The sequence below is a fragment of the Mastomys coucha genome, unplaced genomic scaffold (genome assembly GCF_008632895.1).
Source record: "Mastomys coucha isolate ucsf_1 unplaced genomic scaffold, UCSF_Mcou_1 pScaffold5, whole genome shotgun sequence".
NCBI lineage: Eukaryota > Metazoa > Chordata > Mammalia > Rodentia > Muridae > Mastomys > Mastomys coucha.
In genome coordinates, this window is record NW_022196911.1 from 13,622,896 (window position 1) to 13,629,959 (window position 7,064).

Here is a 7,064-nt window from a genome sequence, read left to right on the forward strand (position 1 = left end):
AGTGACAATTACCTTTTCTTAATATCTTAATATGAAAATTAATATTACCAACATATCCTAAGCAATTAAAATCCAAAAATATGAAGAATTAGAAATTTGTTTATTATCATCCAATGGTCTCTCTAATTTGGTAATTGGAGAAGTAGGTCCAATATTGTACAATCTATATATACTTTCAGCTTGTTTGTGACAATGTCTGGCTGTGTACAACATAAGGGTCTTGAAATCTTGTTTATTTCATGTTTTTACACTATACTATAGTTTCAGAACAGCTTATATATTTCAAAAGTATTTATATACCCAAGGGAGACATAGACAATTAACTTGGGAGGTGGCTTGTAGGAAAAAGAACAACAAAGAGTGAATCTGAATGCTTTGCTTGACATTTGTAGCTCTTGTATCAAATTTGAAGAAGAAGACTTTACAAGTTACTCTTTCTCTGAGATGAATGCTTTTCCAAATTATCACAGTCAACGAACCAGATTCTTACCCTCACCAGATTCTTACCCTCACCTAATGTCTGTGCCACACTCCAAGCCACACTCCACTGTTCATTGAAACAGTTGGTGAATGAGTTTATGGATAGATTATCTTAATACATACACCATTTCTTAAATGAATGTAACCTGTTCTCTGTGGCCTGAGAATAAATTCACTCACTCAGATCAAATAGTTTTGACCAGAGCAGAAAGTCTGTATTCAAAAATCGAGCCTACAATTCATTCCTTGGCCCAGCAGAACTGTCAACTCTCAGTTTAGCTACGATGGAGGTAAAATCCTTTGGTGATTTGAAGGTCATTAAAATACAGCCTTATTACAATGAAATCCAATATCTAAAAATTGTTCTTATTTTGGGCTTGTACCACAGAAAGAGCCAATATTTTAAACTACACTAAATACAAAACAAACAAAAAGACTTTATATGTTTATGTTCATTTAAGAAAATACTAGTAGTGATGTATTATTTTGAAATATACAGTTAATATGTTTGAAATTATTTGAAATTTATATTGAGAAAAACGTATGTATTTTCAGTATTTCTGTAGACAATCATCTATATAACACTTAAATTGATTGTTGTTTTATATCAAACAAGTTTTATAATACTCATTTTCATTGTTATAATATTTTATTAAAAAAGAAAACTAATCAAATTTATATTGAGAAAAATAAAAATTAAAAAAAAATTTAAACACACACACACACACACACACACACACACACACACAATCTTTACCGTGTTGGGCTTCTACCAGGGATGCTGGCGCAAGCATCCCTGGCACAAGCAGAATTTCTTTCTGTCACGAGGGCTTCTCTGTGGGACACCTTGTTTCTCTGCATTGGCCTTCTTCCTCGAATGCTTTCTTTATGAACACATTGTCATTTTCTAGGTGCAAAAGGCCAGAGACAGCACTGTGGATCATCTTGATCTTTGGTTTCACGGATTTCCCACCAATGGGAGGCAGTGTTAACTGGGCCTGTGGTTTGTATCTCCTTACCACAGGGCTTACGGGTTTGGTTTGTTCCTGGACTTGGTCCAGGAGAGCTGGTGTCTGGGTTTGACCTTGAGGGATGTTCCAAGCTGCCGAAGCAATCTGAGAGAGCCTGGGGCTCTCAGCAAGCCAGGATGGTGGCAGGAGGAGTGAAAGGGTGTCAGATGAGAGACTAGAAAATCAGCCAGCACCCTGTGACTGAAGCCTGGGAGGCAGGGAGAATTTGTGTTCCACTGACATTTGCAAACAGGCAGAAGGCCAAGGCTGTATTTTGTGATATTGACCTCTGTCTGACCTCTGTCTGACTAGCTGTTTGTCTCTTAAATCACGGACAGGTTTGTCTGTTTGTAATAGAAGTCAGCTTGCCCTATACCTTTTCTGCTGTTTGCATTTTAATTTACTAAAATCCCTGGCCATAGTTGGATATGATACAGGCCCACCTCTTTCTCTGTGAGACTATGTGGCCACTGCACTGAATGGAACTAGCATACTTTACCTTTTGGCCAGCTCTCTCCTTATCAGCATGAGGCTTCTGACGGCAGACATGATCCTGTGCCCTTTGTAAAATGTGCACGTAACTTAGTCAAGGCTTACAATCAATCGTGGAGCTGCTGAGCAAGTACCCGGGAGAGGGCTCCTCCCAGCCCACAGCACCGGTCTGCTCCTCCAGGCTCCTCTGCAACTCTGCAGCTCCATGCAGCTCACATGCCCTCTGTAGCTTCTAGCACTGCTATTCATGGCTCTTGGCTGTCTGCCTGCTGGCTAGAAGACGTAGCTTATTGTATTATTTCATGTTGATCAAATATTTTAAAGTTAAAACAAAAATCATGACACAAAAGCCTGGGTGTAAGAGAACAGGGAGATGGCTTGTTTGGTAAAGTACTCTCCATGCACTCTTGAGGACCTGAGTTCAGATTCCAAAAAAATTATATAAAAAGCTTGGCACAGAAGCTGACCTGTAATTCCAGCACCAAGGGGGCACAGACAGGATTCTTGTGGCTTGCCAGCCAGTTAGCTCCAGGCTCAGTGAAAGACCCTATCTCAAAAAAGATAATATTGAGAACAATAAATTGGCTCCCAGTCTGGTAGGCATGGGCTGCTCAAATATGGTAGCCTCGCTGGGCTCGGAGCTGTTAGAAGCAAACAAAGAACACACACACTTAATGTAGCCCGACAAGGCAATTTCTTTTTGTAAGAAGTGTGCTGCAGAAACCAAATAGGACTAGCAAGCTTGGGGTGGGGTGGGGCAGGAATCGCACGTGGTTCTGTTCTAGCCCACGTGACACCTGTGCCTTTTCCCCATTGGCTGTGGTCCGACCTCACAATCTTTCCCAGGTGCTAGTTTCAAATGAATGGTACAAAAGAAATGAAAGAAGGTCGGAATGGACTGAGTAGTGCCACCTTCTCAATTCTGGGAATGCAGTGGGGTCTTTATACAAAAACATCTGATTAGGTGGGGAAGATTTAAAATTCTGTGTGCAAGTTTTACAGGGTGAGAAGATCAGCGGTGAGGGAGATTTATGGAATACAGGTCCCTGGTGGGCTAGCTACCTTTGATAGAAATAAAAAAATAACAAAGTAGAAATGAATAAACAATAACAACAGAACATTCCTCACAGTGGCACACACCTTTAGCCCCAGTACTCTGGAAGCTGAGGCAGTGTGAGGGCTAAAGTTATGCTTTAAGTTTAGATGACGTGATTAAGAGATCAGAACAAAAAATGTAAGTAACTTTGTTCGCCCCAACTGCATAGGATGTGCTTGATCACACGTAGGTGGGAGGTACGTTGGCAGGAGGTATGAAAGGGGTATGTCAGGCTGTGTGCTTGCCCCCACTGAAAAAGGGATAGAAGAAGTACGTAGCTTTATGGGCTTTACCTATATAAGCACTTAGCTAACATGATGTCTAGCTGTTCTCTGGGCATCCCAGATATGGATCTGACCATTGTCTATTATCCTGGCCAGTATTGAATAAACCTTGCTTCGAATTTGGCTCAAAAATTGTGGTGGAAGTCTTACTGCTGCCTGATGGGATTAGCAGCAGGTGGATCCTTGTGAATGCCAGGAGAGCAGGCGAGCACAAACACACACACAGAGACACACACACACACACACACACGGAGAGAGAGTGACAGAGAGAGACAGAGAAAAAACATAACTATGATCTAGAGAGCAAGTCAGTGATCCTCTGTGGTTCTTGCCCTGACTTCCCTTAATGATGGGCTGTGGTACAAGTATAAGCTGAAATAACCCTTTCTTCCCCAAGCTGCTTTTAGTCAGAATGTTTTATAACAGTAACAGATTAACAAACTAAGACAGGGCTGATCCTGTACCACAGCGCTCCATACCCAAATACCACTGGGAGAGGGCTGGTCTCCCAGGAGTGAGGACAAGTCTGTGAGCACAGGTAAGACCACCACTGCTGCTCAGAGGGACCCACCCCGACCCCTGAAGTCACAGGAACCGAGGAGCAGCCTGGGACAGAATCCTTCCAGTTTCTGTCTGCAACTGGAGCTGATCCTTTGCCACAACTGTCCATACCCAAATTCCTCCTAGAGAGAACTGGTCTCCCAAGAGTGCTGACTCAGCTGTGAGTGGAAGTAAGACTACAACTTTTGCTCAAATTCCTGGCGCAAGAGTGACCCGCCCTGAACCAGCAGGACACGGAAACCAAGGAACAGCCAGGGACAGGATCCTTCCAGTTTCTGTCTGCACCCCAGAGCTGACCCTGTGCCACAGCTGTCCATACCCAAATTCCTCCCGGAGAGAACTGGTTTCCCAGAAGTTCTGACACACAGGCTTGCAGGAGAGAAGCCACAGTCAGAGACAGCAAGACTAGCTAACACCAGAGATAACCAGCTGTCAAGAGGCAAGGGCAAGAACATAAGCAACAGAAACCAAGGCTGCTTGGCATCATCAGAACCCAGTTCTCCCACCGCCGTGAGCTCTGGATACCCCAACAAACCAGCAAGACTCTGATTTAAAGTCACATCTCATGATGATAATAGAGGACTTTAAGAAGGACATAAATAACTCCCTTAAAGAAATACAGGAGAACACAGGTAAACACCTAGGAGCCCTTAAAGTAGAAACACAAAAATCCCTTAAAGAATTTCAGGAAAAGCTGGGCAGTGGTGGTGCATGCCTTTAATTCCAGCACTTGGGAGGCAGAGGCAGGCAGATTTTTGAACTCGAGGCCAGCCTGGTCTACAGAGTGAGTTCCAGGACAGCCAGGGCTACACAGAGAAACCCTGTCTCAAAAAAAAAAAAACAAAACAAACAAAAAAAATTGCAGGAACCAAACAGGTGAAGGAATTGAACAAAGCCATCCAGGATCTAAAAATGGAAATAGAAACAATAAAGAAATCACACACAAAGGGAGACAACCCTAGAGATAGAAAACCTAGAAAAGAGATCAGGAGTCATAGATGCAAGTATCACCAACAGAATACAAGAGATAGAAGAGAGAATTTCAGGGGCAGAAGATACCATAGAAACCATTGACACAACAGTCAAAGAACATGCAAAATGTTCCTAACCCAAAACATTCAGGAAATCCAGGACATAACAAGAAGACCAAACCTTAGGATAATAGGTATAGAAGAGAGTGAAGATTCTCAACTTAAAGGACCAATAAATATCTTCAACAAAATTATAGAAGAAACCTTCTAAAGAAAGAGATGCCCATGAACATATAAGAAGCCTATAGAACTCCAAATAGATTGGACCAGAAAAGAAATTCCTCCTGTCACATAATAGTTAAAACACCAAATGCACAAAACAAAGAAATAATATTAAAAGCAGTGAGGGAAAAAGGTCAAGTAACATATCAGACATATCAGAATTGGGCAGACATATCAGAATTACACCAGACTTCTCACCAGAAACTATGAAAGCTAGAAGATCCTGGGCAGATCTCATACAGGCCTTAAAAGAACAAAAATGCCAGCCCAGCCTACTATACTCAGCAAAACTCTCAATTACCATAGATAGAGAAAACAAGATATTCCATGACAAAACCAAATTTACACAATATCTTTCCACAAATCCATCCCTACAAAGGATAATAGATGGAAAACACTACACAAGGAAGGAAAATACACCCTAGAAAAAGCAAGAAAGTAATCCTCTTTCAACAAACCCAAAAGAAGATAGCCACACAAACATAAAAATAACATCAAAAATAACAGGAAGCAACAATCACTATTCCTTAATATGTCTTAATATCAATGGACTCAATTCCCCAATAAAAAGACATAAAATAACAGAATGGATACATAAACAGGACCCAGCATTTTGCTCCATACAGGAATTGCACGTCAGTGTCAAAGAAAGACACTATCTCAGAGTAAAAGGCTAGAAAACAATTTTCCAAGCAAATGGTCCCAAGAAACAAGCTGGAGCAGCCATTCTAATATCGAATAAAAGCAACTTTCAATCAAAAGTTATCAAAAATGATAAGGAAGGACACTTATACTCAACAAAGGAAAAACCAACCAAGAAGAACTCTCAATTCTGAGTATCTGTGCTCCAAATGCAAGGGCACCCACATTTATAAAAGAAACTCTACTAAAGCTCAAAGCACACATTGCACCTCACACAATAATAATGGGAAACTTGAACACCACACTTTCATCAATGGATAAATTATGGAAACACAAACTAATCAGACACAGTGAAACTAACAGAAGTTATGGACCAAATGGGTTTAACAGATATCTATAGAACATTTCATCCTAAAACAAAAGAATATACCTTCTCAGAACCTAATGGTACCTTCTCCAAAACTGACCATATAATCAGTCACAAAACAGGCCTCAACAGATACAAGAGGATTGAAATAATCCCATGCATCCTATCAGATCACCAGGGACTAAGGCTGGTCTTCAATAGCAACAAAAACAACAGAAAGCCCACATATACATGAAAGCTGAACAATGCCCTACTCAATAGTCAAGGAAGAAATAAAGAAACCAAAGACGTTTTAGAATTTAATGAAAATGAAGGCACAACATATACAAACTTATGGGACACAATGAAAGCAGTGCTAAGAAGAAAATTCAGCTCTAAGTACCTCCAAAAAGAAACTGGAGAGAACTTACACTGCCAGCTTAACAACATACCTGAAAGCTCTAGAACAAAAAGAAGCAAATACACCCAAGAGGAACAGACAGCAGGAAATAATCAAACTCAGGACTGAAATCAACCAAGTAGAAATAAAAATAACTTAAAAACCAACAAAACCAGGAGCTGGTTCTCTGAGAAAATCAACAAGATAGATAAATCCTTAGCCACGCTAACCAGAAGGCACAGAGATAGTACCCAAATTAACAAAATCAGAAATGAAAAGGGAGACATAGGAACAGAAACGGAGGAAATTTTAAAATAAAAATCATCACATCTTACTACAAAAGCCTATATTCAACAAAACTGGAAAATCTGGATGAAATGGGCAATTTTCTAGACAGATACTATCCCCGACCCGTGGGATCTAGTTATTCTGTGGGTTTCGAGGGGAACTAGACCTGGAAAAGAAATGGGTGAGAAAGGAGAGGAAGGCTAAGCAAGTCT